The sequence below is a fragment of the Cnephaeus nilssonii genome (genome assembly GCF_951640355.1).
Source record: "Cnephaeus nilssonii genome assembly, chromosome: 18".
Lineage (NCBI taxonomy): Eukaryota > Metazoa > Chordata > Mammalia > Chiroptera > Vespertilionidae > Cnephaeus > Cnephaeus nilssonii.
In genome coordinates this window covers 9796049-9812441 of record NC_137089.1, presented here as the reverse complement: position 1 = coordinate 9812441, position 16393 = coordinate 9796049, and the positions used below count along the sequence as shown (strand labels likewise).

Below are 16393 nucleotides of genomic sequence, written 5' to 3'. Positions count from 1 at the left end.
AACTAGTCGCCCGGTGCACAAAATCTGTGCACATTAAAAGGGGATTAATTAGAGGAAATATTTTAATATTGCTATTTGCCCTTTCTCTATAATAGAAGTGTCAGAGATGAAAGAAAATTAGTAAACTGTATATGAAAATCTCCCTCCTGTCAGAGTCTGGGGCATGCTGCGGGACCTAGAGTCAAGTCCTCGCCCACCACCTGCATGCGCTTCAAAATCGCAGGAGACCCAGACCTGGCCAGCCCCACCCTCATTGGGTGAGACCCACACCTGGCCGGCCCCACCCCCATCAAGCCCCTCCAGGTGGGGGGCACAGTCTCAGGTCCCCCAGCACTGGGGCGGCGGTGGGGGGGGGGGCGGAGCACAGCGTGAGGTCCCCTGTCAAGCCCCTTGTATAGTCTCTTGTACATTCCATCACCAAGGTATCACTCTGATAGAACATCTCACGCAGAATGACAGCATTGGTCACACTGAATGAGTGGATGTCACTGACCATCAGAATTTGACCATCGGGCTTTAGTATTTTAATCAAGATTGATATGGTGGTGAGCCAGAAATGTATTAAGTCATAATCAGGCAATTTCTTTTTTTTTAATTAAATTTATTGGGGTAACATCTATAATAATAAAAGCATAATATGCTAATTAGACCAGATGACCTTCTTGAGGAAGCCAGGGAAGCCTGGATCCCAGGGCTGTGAGGGAAGCCTGGGTCCCAGGTGCCAGAGAGAAGTTGGCGCTGGCAGCCGGAGGAAGGAAGGCCTACTCTTGCATGAATTTTGTGCATCAAGGCCTCTAGTTGATTAATAAGATTATGTATGTTTCAAGCATACATTTCCATGATACATGATCTGTCCATTGCATTGTGTGCCCACCACCCACATTCTAATAAAAAAAAAGTATCCAAAATTAGATGGAAGAACAAAGAAAAGAAAGCAAAGGAGCCCTAAAACAATATTGTTGGCTTTCAAATACACCCTAGGTTAAATCAAACCAACAACTGAGATATAGGAAGAAAATTCCATTTGGCAGGCTGGTCAGGGCCTGCAATGTTGCTTTTATCAAATGAGCAATAAATAAGCTTGGTCTCCAGTTTCTTCAGAGCTTCACTCTCCGAAGTTTCAGATCTGACTGCTTCACTACACCAGCGAAACAGAATCTTTTTGATGGCTTTCAAGTCTACCATTGTACTCAAATGTGCACTGTACAATTCAGGCAATTGTTTAACAGAAACCATGAACAGGGTCAGCAAACCTGGCTCAGCTGTGGGGCTACTGAAAGAGTCCAGGTTTATAGATTTTAAAAATCTAAAATAAACCATGATTGGATTTCAAGGGTTTAAATGAACTCCACAATGCAGCGATCCGATAAAACCACCTTACGAAAGAAAAACAACAGAGGAATCAGAATCCTCTAGTGATAACTGAAGTCATTTTGTGCCAGAAAGAATGATCCATTGAAATTATTAGAATCTAATCAGGACCAAAATTTGCATGCCAATGGGCTCAAATCTACCACTCCCTTCTGTAAAATTAAAATTTTCTGTCTCTCTTTTTTTTTTGGGGGGGGGGGTGTGGAGAAGAGGTATTTTATTTTTGAGACTATTACAGATGTCCTCCATTTCCTCCCCTTTGCCCACCTCCACCCATCCCCCTGGCACCTCTCCCCTGGCCACCGGGCCATCACCACACTGTTGTCTGCATCCATGGGCTATGCATATATGCATACATGTTCTTTGGCTACTCTCTTTGCCTTCCTTTATCCAGTTTCCTCAATCCCATTTCCCTTTGACCTTTGCAGTCTGTCTTCTAAAGAGAGCATTGGGTCACCAACAGAATAATAATAACAATTGTCCTTTATTTCCTGCCTTGCTCCCAACTCTCACCCCCTCCCCATGTTATTTTCATAAACAGACTCCTGTGTTGTGAGAAGGAAAGGTGGGAAGGTTGTGAGAAAGCATTCCAACGGAGGAGAAATTTGCCTGAACCTGATCATTTAAATTTTTGGCTTATTTTTGTAAACGAAATGCAGGTTCCACTATCTGCTGGAAGGAAAGTCAAACTCTTTAAGATAGGTGCTATTGCAAAAAGAAAGAGGTTTTTAGAATTTTGTTGTTGTTATTGATTGATGAGAGAGAGAAAGAGAGAGAGAGAGAGAGAGAGAGAGAGAGAGAGAGAGAGAGAGACCTATCTCTCCACCCAGTTGTGCACCCATTGATTGCCTCCTGCATATGCCCCAACCCTGACACATGCTCAAACTCAGCTACCAGGCCAAGTGGAAAGAGGTTTCTATTCAGGGGCTGCCACCTGGGAGAAGGTGGACTCACTTCTCAAAGACCACACCCCTCCCCTTCCTGCTAAAGCCCATGGTTCTTACAGGGATAGGGACATGGTCAGTGCACGGACATAGCAAGCGATTGAACTCCCGGTCTCCTGATCAGACTCACAAGGGGACACTTTGCATATTAGCCTTTTATATATATATAGATATATTTATTTGAATTTATTGATATTTGCTGTTTCTATTTTTCTATATACTTGCATCTCTGAGCTTCCTTCTGGATTTATTTATTTATTTTTGTCTTAAAAATAACTTTATTTTTAAAAATGCTGTTCAGTTGGAGACAAATTATCTCTGTATTTACTTTTTTAAAATGTGTTTTATTTTTTTCTTCCTTTTTGAATTTTACATGCATGAAATTCAAGCATGTTGCTGTAGCAGAAGTTTACTCAACTTCATTGTTCTATAGTGTTTCAATGTAAGAGTATTCCATAATATATTTACCTAATTCACTAATAAGGAATCTCTAGCTTGTTTCCAGATTGAGTTATTATGAAGGATACTGCTAAGAACATCTATGTGTATGTTTATGCACACATATGCATTTCTGTTGTGTATAACTAGATGTGTAATAAAAACAACTCCAGATCTAAGATGGCAGTTGTTTTTTATTGGTATTCCATGGTCTTCTAGATTTCATGTATCATTTGAGAAGTCAGATGTTAGTTTTAGTGTTTCTTTTCTAGTTCTGAATGGAAAGGATGATTTTAAACAACCTAATCAGTCATGGGCAAGAGTGATCTTTTAAAAGCAAAAATCACGTCATATCTCCCTGTGCTTAAAATGCTCAATGGTTTTCTATTACTTTTAGATATAATCCAAGTCCCTTATCTTGATTGATCAGATCCTGTTCCATCTGTCTGCTGCATAACTCTCTGAACCTTTTCTCACACCACTCTCCTTATTTGCTAGATTTCAGTCACACTATCCTATCTTCTAAAAACAGTAAGCTCATTCTCACCATTGATGATTCATTTTTAACACTCAAGTCCCAGCTCAATGATACCTCATCAGAGAGGCCTTCCCTAAACATATAAGCTAAGGTAGTTCATCCCATTCATTATTTCTTACATCACCCTATTTGATGTTCTCATAACACTCAACAGTTTTAATCCAGCTTATTCATGTGGGATTTCTTGCTTATTTCTCTCTCCTCTTCCACACACTACATGTAAGCCCCCTACAATCAGAAGCTTTATCTTTTATTTATTGCTATATCCATCCGCAGCACTGAGAGCAATAAATGAAATATGGTCACTGCTCAATAAATATCACAGAACCATAGAAAGTTGGGACAAGAACTTACAGATATCTTTTATGAAGATGATAAAAAGAAATTAAATTTAGAATGGTCAACCTGACCAAAAATGATTTTTAAAAACTATTTTATATGAATAGCAATTGAGAGTTACAAAGAACTTCCATATTTATCAGTAATTCTCAGTTGTTTCTCACCCCCCCCCCAAAAAAAAAGGTAGGAGCCTGAAAATGGCAGTGTAATTGATTTTAAAAACACAGAAAGCACAACACTGTCCCCTTACATTTTGCTTAATTATTAATGATGGATTTCATTCTAGTGGATTACCCTATTTTGGCTAGGTAAAGACTTCTGAAATTGTACTCTGATTTAAACATTTTTCAAAATACTATATTGTTTTTTACTGTTACATAAATCTAATTTTTAATAGTACTGTTTCCCCTTCGTATTTTCTCAAGAGGATACTATAAACACTTAAGAGCTACACAAGTCCCTAGACTTCAAGTTTGCTCCATAGGACACACTTTCAGTGTTGTGTTTCACTCTCGGTTTTTCCTGCCTCAAGGACAGGTAGGAAGGGAGGAAATCAAGTCAAGGGCCTGTATGATCAAAACCAGGCATAATTTTGTTGACCACATCTACACTGAGTAGCCAGATTATTGTGATCTCTGAACACATAATAATCGGGCCACTCAGTGTATATCCTATATAATAAAACGTTAATATGCAAATTGTCCCCTTGACCAGGAGTTTAACCAGCAGGCAGGCCGGCCAACCGCCCATGTCCCCTCCCCCTGGCCAGGCTGGCCGGACCCCACCCATGCAAGAATTCATGCACCGGGCCTCTAATATAATACACACACACACACACACACACACACACACACACACTGAGTGATCAAATTATTATGCGTTCAGAGTTCATAATAATCTGGCCACTCAGTATAGTCCGTCAGTCTTTGGGTGGATATTTCTATTTCTCCCAGACCTTCTTTGTCACCAAGGAGTTTCATTTCCCTCTTAAGTGGCTTAGCCCCGAGAGGAGCTGGAAAGGTGGGAATAATCATTTAAGAAAGGCAGCCCAACCACAACCCCACCTGTTCCTTTGGATTCTTGCCTGTCCTCCTCTATGAGGTTACATAGGTTGTTCTGGTTGTGTCCGTTCCATTTGTGCCGCACCCTTTAGGGCCATGCCTTGTAGAGCAAGCCGAAGTCTGAAACTCTGGTAAACATTTTCTTCTTAGAATGAATATATTGATCATGAGATCAATCTATCCCTAAAAGATTTCACTGGAAGTCAATCTTCTTAGACCAGTTCACCAAAGCTACAGCTATTTCCTCACGGTTGTAAAGAAGGTTTCCCCCCCCCCCTACCCTAACCCCCTTCATCAGCTCCACATCCATTTTCCTGGATTTGGGACAGTTTGCTTCATGGCCCAGTATGGTCTTTATTCACAGAAAACTTGATAATAATATGACAACAAGTTCCCTTCCCATCTTTCATAGAAACTTGACTCGAGCTCTCAGACACCAGAACCCTAACTTCAGAGAGTGTTGGGGGTTTATTTTCTAAACACTGACCACATGCCCTAGCTGGTTTGGCTCAGTGGATAGAGCATTGGGCTGCGGACTGGAAGGCCCCAGGTTCAATTCCAATCAAGGGCACATGCTCGGGTTGCGGGCTCGATCCCCAGTGGGAGGCATGCTCTCTCATCATTGACGTTTCTATCGCTCTCTCCCTTCTTCTCTGAAATCAATAAAAATGAATTTAAAAAAAATAAAAACCTTACTATCACAGGCTGGAAACCACCCCTGGCTCTCCGGCTGCCCCCATTCAAGAAAAATAAATAAATAAATAAATAAATAAATAAATAAATAAATAAATAAATAAAATGACCACCCAATTGTAGTGGGTTAATATTGTACCGTAGGCAGCTGTCATTCAGAGCAAGGACCTGGCTGGCCACTTTGGAGGGTTGGCCACATGGGGGTGGGGGTAGGGGGGGGCTACACAGAAGGCATGGTGATGCACAGGGATCCGGGGTGCCCCATGGTCTCCCACGGATGTGCCGGTACTGTGTCCAGTGTAAGGGGGATGGGCTGAGGGCTGCAGTATCTGCAGGCTTCCTGAGGGCTGGTCCTGCAGCCACCACCTCCCCACTATTGTAGACAGTCAGGGAGCGCCTGGAGTCTCTCCTGTTGGCCAGGATGGCATGGGGCGGGGGGAGAGGGAGGGGGAGACGGAGGGCTTCTTATACCAGATGCCAAAAGCTGGAAAGATGAATGGACAAAGCTCCAGAGCAACAAAGTTCCTCGACTCTGTCCCGCAATTGCTCAAAAGTATTGGTGCATTTGTAAGAAGTTGTGACAAAATTCTTCTGTAGAGTTCTTTGAGAATCTCTTTCAAGTTAATGGCCCCATCACTATATTGATCAGAAAAATTGAACTCAACTTTGTTATATTTCTATGATCCTAAAACAGTGGTCGGCAAACTCATTAGTCAACAGAGCGGCAAACCACGGCTTGCGAGCCGCAGTTTGCCGACCACTGTCCTAAACCAATTTGTCATTAGTTGTTGGGCCCTCATTTTTTGCATCATGCTTTCATTATGTTACCACATTAACTGCCAATCCACCCTCGTCTAGAGAAATTGGCACCTGTCACCTTCCTTCACCTTCCTAACTCCAAGCATCTTTTATAGAATTTACAATCTCCAAAGAATTGAACTGCTCAGGAAAATCTGACCACAAAGAATTTAAGAGGTTATGAAGCTTCCATAGTGAAATCTCCCATCCAAAGAGGTAATCATTTCACCATTTGGTTCAGATGAGACTTTGAGCTCTTACACTTCCGAGCCAGCTGGTCATTTATCACACATTCCGTGCACAGGAAATGTCCGTTACCATAAACCTCACTAAATAACTATGACAATAAGCTTAAGAATGTTATGGCCAAGGACACAAACAGAGCAGGAGGGTTCCAAAAGTCCTTCCAGGGAAAACCACAATATGATTCCTGGTATTTCATGGTGAAGAATAATTAAGAAAGTAACTATGAATAATAATACAACAGGAAATGCCTGACCAAATTTTATACAGCATTACTACCTGGTTAATGAAGTTAATGATGATAGTGAAATTCTTGCAGACAATATGGGAATTTCAGATTAGGAAACTGGGAAAAGGTAGCAACGTATTAGTGTGAAAAGGGTAAAGAAAAATCATCAAGAAAGAGTTTGAAGGCAAACTAGAACAGATATAGTGTGGTTTTAAATATCTTATAAAGTAGGGAAAATTTATATCTATGTAATAAACAATAAACACACTTGGTTGCAAATTTCTTTTGTAATTCCTCCAGCTGAAACTTGCCACATTACAGATTTGAGCAGAGCTTTTAACTTGAAGAAACTTCTATGAAATTGCACACCCATTGGACCTTGAAAATGGTCAATTACATGCTTTGTTGAATGAATGAATTTGAGTCCTGGCAAAAATAAAAACTTAGGCCAAGAGTGAGATACACTAGAGAAGCGATGTGACTTATTTACATGGTTTTCACTTTTTACTTCTGTGTGTTTTCGTTCTCTATTTCATGACTCTCCTACACAAGGTATTCATGAGTACTAGAAGGAGGGTGATATGATGTTAGGATAACTCCTTGAATTATGGAATCTTACATCTCAAGGAACTTTATGCATTCCCTAGCCCTATGGTTTCAGAACACCCATATGCTGATAAGCATTGCCCAAGATTAAATTCCTAACAAACCCAGGGCAAAATGAGAAAAATAAGAATGATATAAGCATCCATGTGTGTGTGTGTGTGTGTGAGTGTGTGTGTGTGTGTGTGTGTGTGTGTGTGCCTATGTGGTATGTTTGCCAACTCTTATAAAGGCTTGTCCATTTTATTATATTAAAATGCATTTTCTTTAATGAAGTGCTAATTGTAGATATTTAGTTGTGTGTGTGTGTGTGTGTGTGTGTGTGTGTGTGTGTGTATTTGTGTATGTGTGTGTGTGTATTTGTGTCTTTATCTGATAAACTGAAATTATGGCAACACTCTATTGCCTTGCCCCCTATCCCGGCCAAGTTTTCAAAATGTCATTGGAACGGTACATATAATTTGAAAATCCTACTTCCCTTGCTCCCAAATCATCCTGTCTAACTAAAAGCCTGTTGTGTTAATAAATAAATCTAGAGAGACCATTTGGGAAAGAAGCTCCTTTAAAAGTTAGCAGGAAAAAAATACATGGAATTCCCTCCATTCCTGTTCCCTTGTCCCACAAAGTTTCAAAATCCTTTTCTAAACCTTGAGTCTTCTCCTTTGGAGAAGATCTGGGCACAACAGCCACTCCTTCACATTCCTTGGAATCAGCTGCAGCATTTGTGAGTGGGTAGGAGTCTATCGCCTTTCCTGTTGAATCAGCAAAGGGGCATTGTTAAACGGCGCCCAGTCTCTTAGGAGGAAGGAAAGCATGACGTATCCAGAGCTAGTCCAGAGGTCAGGCTCGGTTGGTATTAAAATTCAATCCTGGCTATAGCTGTGGCCCCAGAAGACACTGATGTTACAGACTAAGTCATCTTTTCCATCTTTTTCTTTGCCCACGCCTGGAATATTTACTAGAAGATAGTATTCAAGAGGACTCTATTGAGTGTAAATGAAATACTATGTCATTGCATCCTGAATGACCTGGGGCCAAAGAGCAGGGAAAGAAAATTAGAAAATCCTCTACCTTGGTTCAATACCTACCAAGAACCAGTTGACATACATATTTTCACTTAGTGAATACATTTGCAAAGATGGCATATTTCTAAGCACCTAGAACAGTGGTCGGCAAACTCATTAGTCAACAGAGCCAAATATCAACAGTACAACAATTGAAATTTCTTTTGAGAGCCAAATTTTTTAAACTTAAACTTCTTCTAACGCCACTTCTTCAAAATAGACTCGCCCAGGCCGTGGAATTTTGTGGAAGAGCCACACTCAAGGGGCCAAAGAGCCGCATGTGGCTCGCGAGCTGCAGTTTACCGACCACTGACCTAGAGGAATACATTAAAGACAAACTAGTCAAAGTGAACAGGAGGCAATTCACTCACTTAGGAGAAGATAATCAATTATTGCCTTTCCTATTCAAAGATGACTTTTTGGGCAAGGTGTTTACAACAAGGTACAAGTGTGACCAACCAGAAGTCCTTTGTATGTTTTGCTCAATAAAGGTAGCTCTTGGTTTTATAAATTTTGACACTGAGCACCCAAACTTTACAAGGTACTATCTCTGTTTCTGGGACACCAGGCTTCCCAAGGTGCCATTCATTTATTTATAAAAATACCTACTATGTCTGACTGTATGGAACCATTTTTACATAACACCTATAAAATCCTCTAGAACTAATGGCCTGGAAAATACATGGGAGGCCACTGAGGAAACCCTGTAATGGAGGGAAAACAGAGACCCAGCCCTAACCACACTTCAAGCACTTTCAGAACTCATTGAGCAAGAGAGGGTGCACAAGTGTCATGACTGAGTCTAGGGGAGAGGAGTGATCAAAAGACTTCTTCCTTCCTTTGTTTTGATCTTGTATGGCGATATTGCAAAATCTTTGTGTTGGCATTTTGAAGTGTTCTAAATATACTCCTCCCACCATCCTCCACCCAGTTTTTATGCTGTTCTGATGTCTTCTTTCATTCTGATTATTGACTTGATTTAAACAATCCATTTAAACCAACACTTGTTTTTAGGTCTTCAGTCCTTGTTGGGAGGGATTCAGAATTTTTTTCTTTCTCACAATTCTGAAATTGTCACATGTTAAATCTGGGTTTCAAAGAAGCTGGACCATATCAGATCCAGGTCCAATCTGTCACGCACTGAATTATTCACCAAGATATTTTCTAACTGTAAGAGCATAATGTGCTAGTGTAACCTGACTGCTAGATAGCTGTGGCTCTGAGGCCATCACTCAACTGTGCAACAAACCACATTCAAACATTTGGCCCTTCCATAGAGACAAAAAGCAGATTAATGGTTGCCAGAGACTGAGTGGATGGGGAAATGGGGAATGACTGCTTAATGGATATGGAGGTCTCCTTTGGGGGTGATGAAAATATTTTGGAACTAGATAGAGGTGATGGTTTCATAATATTGTGAATGCACTGATTTTTTGTTATGAAAATTTCACCTCAATTAAAAATATGTATGGTCCTAGAAGACAAAGAAGAGAATCCATTAACAGAGAATACAATGTCATGCACCCTAAATTCTTAGAATGCTCTCAATTGTGGTGCTAACCGTGATCCACTTCAGTGACAAGAAGGAAGAAGGAATTTTAACTTTTCTAAGGCAAAGAAGAGCTGTTGCCACTAGGCATTTATCATCAGGACTTTGTTACTCACTTGAGACGTATAAATGACTTTTAAAGCAGCTTCAGGATTTTGGTATAGAATCATACTGTGAAGGTACTGGTATAGCAGGAAGAGAGCATAGTTACAACAGCCAGTGTTTTTTTAAGTGTTTCTGTGAGTCTAGAACTTTAAAAAAATTGTATGGGTAATATGTATAGGACAGAAATCGCTAGGGTGGGAAAAATACAGCTGTGAGAAAGAAAAAAAGGGAGAAATGACTGTTTCTTTTAAACACATGTATTAATCACAGTTCAGATGCATCTCAAGGTAGGAAGCCACAGCTGTGAAGGGGAGGGCAGAGGGAGGACATGATTATTATTTTAAATATATTTATATTAAATCATTACTGAAATTGGGGAACAGACTATGGATTTGCAGCTGGGAGGAGGTCAAAGGGAACCAAGTCCCCATCCTTTGAAATGGATGTGTTAAATGGGTCTCCAACTAGGTCAAAGGGGACATCCTCTGCAGCTGGAAGTGGGAGGACGGCCGGAGGATGCTAGTTTGTCTACCTGTCACTTTAAAATATGCTCTTTCCCTCTCAATGCAGGAGCCTCTTGCAAAATAAATAATTACAAAAATGAGGAAAATGAGCAACCAGCTTCCTAGTCAGACTACTTTGATTTCTCAGCTTCAAGAAACTCCATAGGCTTTCTAACACAATGTCAATTTTATACCTCTGGGGAAGAAATATCAACATTCTTTGGATGTTATACAGAGAATTTCTTTAGAGCAGAAACTTTTAACTTCCCAAACTAATATCTGTATCCCAGAACAGAACACAATGTCTGGCACATTTATGGAAGGAAGGAAGGAAGGAAGGAGAGGAGAGGAGAGGAGAGGAGAGGAGAGGAGAGGAGAGGAGAGGAGAGGAGAGGAGAGGAGAGGAGAGGAGAGGAGAGGAGAGGAGAGGAGAGGAGAGGAGAGGAGAGGAGAGGAGAGGAAAGGAAAGAAGGAAGGAAGGAAGGAAGGAAGGAAGGAAGGAAAGGAGGGAGGGAGGGAGAGAAGGAGGGAGGGAGAGAAGGAGGGAGGGAGAGAAGGAGGGAGGGAGAGAGGGAGGAAGGCAAGCAGGAAGGAAAGAAGGGAGCTCACACTCTCTGGTTTGCTACAGTCCCTACCACTTTCTATCTCCCATTATTGAGGCCACTTATTAGGGATTGGCAAACTCTTTCTGTTAAGAGCCATAATACATATTTTAGGATTTGTGGGTCACATAGTTGTTATAACAAATATTCAATTGCATCATTATTTTGTGAAAAAGTAACAGATAATACATACATAAATGAGTAATACTGTGTTCTAAAACAACCCCACTTCATTTACAAAAACAGGAAACAGGCTGAATTTGGACACTGGGCTCTAGTGTACCAACCTCTGCCATATATCTTTTCACTTACACTACTGTTTTGCTCAGAGAAATATTTCTCCCTACTCATGTCATTGGCAATGGGAAAAAGATACACATACTGAGAGGACCATGTGTTTCAAGAACTATAGGCAAAATAAAAATAAAAATTGGCCTTCTCTACTCATTTTCATTACTTCTCTGGCCTCTTGTAATCTTTTGTACTTGTGTCAGCAAGTCTAAATAATCTGTGCAATACCTCCCAACTCTTTAAATTTATAGTCTGATGACGGTTGTCAATGTGGCCAGAAGTCAGAACCGCTGGGCTCTGTGTGCTCCTCATTTCTCTATCAACTACCAAGCCCTCCCTAAAGGCACGTGTTCTGAGGTTATAACAGATGGATAAGACAAGCCATTTGGAAATCTGCAAAACAGCACTTCCCTGTGTGCAGAAGTGACTGATGAGGATAAAAATACTCATTTCCCCTACTTTTGTTTCCCTCTGCTGTGATCTCGCTTTTTATAAGGGTTTTGAAATGCTAAGTACAAAACAGAGATAAAGATAAAACCTACTTAAAGTTCTTTGAATGTCAGGAATTTTAAAAAGTATTAATACGCAGAGACAAAAATAGATTAATCCCACACTTTAAAGCCAGTTTCCAATCTGAAAGCTCCCTCCAGGCAGGACTTTGACTCTGTTCAAGTTGTTCTAAGCCAACTTGACAAGCCCTTCTCCTTGTCTCAAATCACAGCGAAATACTTTTTATTGTCTTTTTAACAAAATTATAGTCTCAATAAAAAATGAACGCAAAGAAGAAATAAACCAGATTCTCTCAATGACTATTTTCTGAGCTCATTCTGAAAGATAATTTTATGTATACAAGCCCTTTATGGGTAAAAACCTCTTTTTTCTCAAACCTCTTGGATACGATGCAATAAAAATATCTATTCCTAGATTTTTCTCTAGAGTAAATAGGATTACAATATTAACAGATTTCCTCAATTGCAACACATATTTTTTCACATTTTTAAAAATACTTTTTATTGATTTCAGAGAGGAAAAGAGAGGGAGAGAGAGAGAGAGAAACATCAATGATGAGAGAGAACCCTGACCAAGAATCAAACCATAACCTCCTGGTTCATAGGTCGGTACTCAACCACTGAACCACACTGACCAGGCTTTTTTCACATTTTAATATCTCTTTAATTGAAGTGACTCTTACAATTACTGTGACCTAGTTGACAGTTGTGACACATTTGCCATATATGCCTATGAACAAGCTTAGTTGTTAATCCTGATGGAATGGCTGAATAATAGCAACTCCTCAACAGTTTAATTAACAAACAATTTAAGAACTATTTGAAAAAGGAACATGAGCACTCATTGTTTTCTGACCATTTTTTATTGACACCTTATGGTCAAATCAAGAAAGTTACAGCAGCAAATTTTGCAAAGTATGCATCAATGGATAAAAGAAAATACTAGAGCCTATATCAGAAGAGTATTGTAAGATGTACTGAGTCATTAATGCTTCCAATGATACAATGGATATTTCATGGGTAAAATAAACATGGACATCAATAACTGTGGATTAAAAATTTATTCAGGACAGGACTTCCTGAATACTGCAAAGGGGTTAGCAAATTCTCCAGAAAACAAGGTCTTTTTTCAAAATAGGTATTTAAGGGCTTTGGAAATTAACCCCAAAATAAACAAACATATTAAGATGCATTAATTCACCCTAGCCGGTTTGGCTCAGTGGATAGAGCGTCAGACCTCTGACTGAAGAAGGGTCCCAGGTTCGATTCCGGTCAAGGGCATGTGCCTGGGTTGCGGCTCGATCCCAAAAGGGGGCGTGCAGGAGGCAGCTGATCGATGTTTCTCTCTGACCGATCTTTCTAACTCTCTATCCCTGTCCCTTCCTCTCTGTAAAAAATCAATAAAATATATATATTTTTTAAAGATGCATTAATTCATAACAAGCTATTATAAATTTGAATAAGCACATTGAACATCTGCAGATTTCATGCTCTCTTTTTAGGGCAGCAAAACTATTCTGTGTGATAATGCAATTGTGGGTACATGTCATTGTACATTTTTCAAAACCCATAAAATGTACAACACCAAGAATGAATCCTCATAATGATATGTCAACATAAGCTCATCAGCTGTAACAAATGTAGTACTGTGCTGCGGAATGTGCATGGTCGGGGAGTGAGGAGCGGGAAGTGGGAATTCTATATCTTCTGCTCATTTTGATCTGAACCTAAACTTGCTCTGAAAACTAAATCTACTAATTAAAAAAAAAAGTCATTCCGAATATATAAAGAACTCTCACAACTTAAGAAGAAGAAGACAAACAACATAATAATGGGAAAAACATTTGTATAGCTATTTCACCAAGGAAGGTATCTAAGTAGCTATAAAATGCCCAAGCATGCTCAACATCATTAATCACTAGAAAAATGCAAATGAAAAACATAATAAAATATCCCTGTGTAACCACCAGAATGGCCATAATAAAAAAAAGACTAATAATAAAAGTGTGGTGAAAAATACGGAGAAATTAGAGCCCTCATACATTGATGCTGAGAATTTAAAATTGTACAGACATCTCGGCAAATGTGGGTAGTTTCCTAAAATTTAAATGTATAATTCCTATATGGCTAAGCAATTTTATTCCTGGGTATATACCCAAGCAAAATAAAAACATATGTTCACAAAAAAACTTGTACACGAATGTCCATAGCAGCATTATTAGTAATCCCAAACTGGAAACAATTCAATTTTTTTTTTCACTCATCAAAGGAAATATTTTATTCAAATTCCTAAAACAAATTTGAGGTGTTATGTTGGGTTTGAATTGAAGGAAAAGGCCCCGTTAAAAAATGGAAATAAGGTTTTCATTTGATAGAAGCTGAAATAGGTGTGTACATTCTAATCGAAGGTCTGTCCCACGTGGCACTTTTCAAGTTTTTAAAAGTGGACCAGGCCAAACCCTTAGCCGTCTTCGCTGCTTTTGCTTTGTTTATCCCCTTTCCTTTTCCTCGCTTTGCCGTCAGCCTTTTTCTTTGCCTCTGGTTCATCCCCATGGGGCACTGTCTATGCTGGTCTAGAAGACTCTTCGTTTCTCTTAATGTCCGTCTCCCTTTTCATGTCGTCTTTGTCATCTTTCACCACACACTGGTTTTCTCTTCCGAACGTTTGGGGACCACCACGGTTGCTATCTCATGAACATCTTTCATTAAAACATCAGTATCTACTTTAAGAAAATTTTTAAGTCTGCTAAGCTCCTTTGGGGCATTCCTTTTTCCCTTTTCAGCATGCATCTTCCTTTTCCACTTACTCCGTAAGCTTTTAGCCATATTCTATCTCAACAGGTTCACCACTCACAGCCCACATGCTCAAGACGACCGGAAGCCCAGCGCTCCAATTCAAATATTTTTAAGCAAAATGTCCCATATTCCTACCATAGAGTACTACTCAGCAGTCGAAAAGAACAAAGCACTGGTAGGAGCCACATCACAGATCAACTTCAAAAACATGGCACCGAGTGAAAGAAACCAGGCACAGCAAACCTACACATTGCATAATTCTATCAAAATGAAAATTACGGAAAAGACACATTCACAGAGATGGAAAGTAGAACTCGGATGGACTCGGTCTCAGGGAACACAGACGGAATACACCACACCTGAGGGAAGTCTGTGTGGTGTGAGCGTGTTCTCAAACGGGATTGTGATGATGGTTGCATAGCACTCTACCTTTTCTAAGATTTGTTGAACTATGTACTTACATGGGGTGGACTTTATAGTATGTAAGTGACATTCCAATAAAACTACGTGCACACAAGAAGCAGGAGACCAAGGATGGAGGTAATTTACTCCTGACTGCAGAGTTAGTTTCTTGAAAGTCAGAACCAGAAATAAGAATTCCCAGCTAATGGACTTCTCCCTGTGAAGGATCTAGGGTTTCACCAACTAAAAAATAAAAATTCAAATGGAGTAACTACTTTAAATATTTTTGGGGAAATGTGGGGTATACCTTGGGGATCAATGAATACAAACATGAGTAGATAAGCAGACACATTTTAGAAACTCAGCACCAATAAGTTGTAGTCACTTATATTCCAGCCAATTTTATCACAAAATGTTGATGTGCTGAATTTCTCATTCTCGTTCACTCTTGCAGCATGCAGAGGAACCCAGTTTCCCAGTTCACACTGTCGGCTCTCCGTCATCGGGGGCCTGGTCTGTGCCTTCCTCAGCCTGCTGCTATGTACAGAGCACTGCCTCAGTGAGTTCTCGGGCCCTGCCCAGCTTCTCATGAGGTTGGCTCCACTACATCCTCTATTTGGCTCTTATATTTTACTGGAATTTCTAATAGCTCAACCAACTTAACAACGAGCACCCTCTTCACTTTCCTCCCTGGTGCTGACCCCAGGGAGACCTCAATATCCGTCAAAGAAATAAGAATTTCAATGTCATATACGCAAAAAAAAAAAAAAAAAGAGCCTGTAAGATGTTTTGAGTTTTTTAAATCCCCATAAAGGAAATAAAACTGCCCTAGAAACCTAGAAGCAACATTTTCCCTATATCTTTTTAAAACTTGGGGTAAATGAATGGAAATCTATGTTTTTGCCTGTAAGCTGTAGTATATGATTTGGACATATGAGATGAGAAAAAGCTTTTTTTTTTGCTTTTTTTTTTTTTTCCCCCTTTAATGCCAAGACTCATCTCTCTCTCCTGACTGCATTCAAGGAAAAACATGAAGCCCTCTGGTGGTCAAATTATTATCCTCACTATTAAGTTCCCTAACATAAAAACTTCTCAGTGATCTAATGGCAAAACTTACATTTCATAGCCAGAAGCTTGGCAACTCTTAATCTTCAAAGGAACCTTTTAGTAAATGAGAGCAGGTTTTTGCTTTATATAGTCTGTGTGGCATGTGTGTGTTTTCCTGGCAAGGGGTTTGAAGCTAATAAATATTTCAAGCTATGTAATAGCACTTCCTACGTTATGTCAAAGTACAATGACAGGTTAGAAATGAGCT

At 39.8% G+C, this 16393-nt stretch overlaps 1 pseudogene across 1 annotated transcript; it reads right to left on the bottom strand.

Annotated features, from left to right (window-relative positions):
- Positions 1–14244: 14244 nt before the first annotated feature.
- Positions 14245–14706, bottom strand: LOC307114100 (protein LLP homolog; annotated as a pseudogene). Its single transcript has one exon. The product of its transcript is annotated as a protein LLP homolog (transcript).
- Between the last annotated feature and the right edge of the window lie 1687 nt (positions 14707–16393).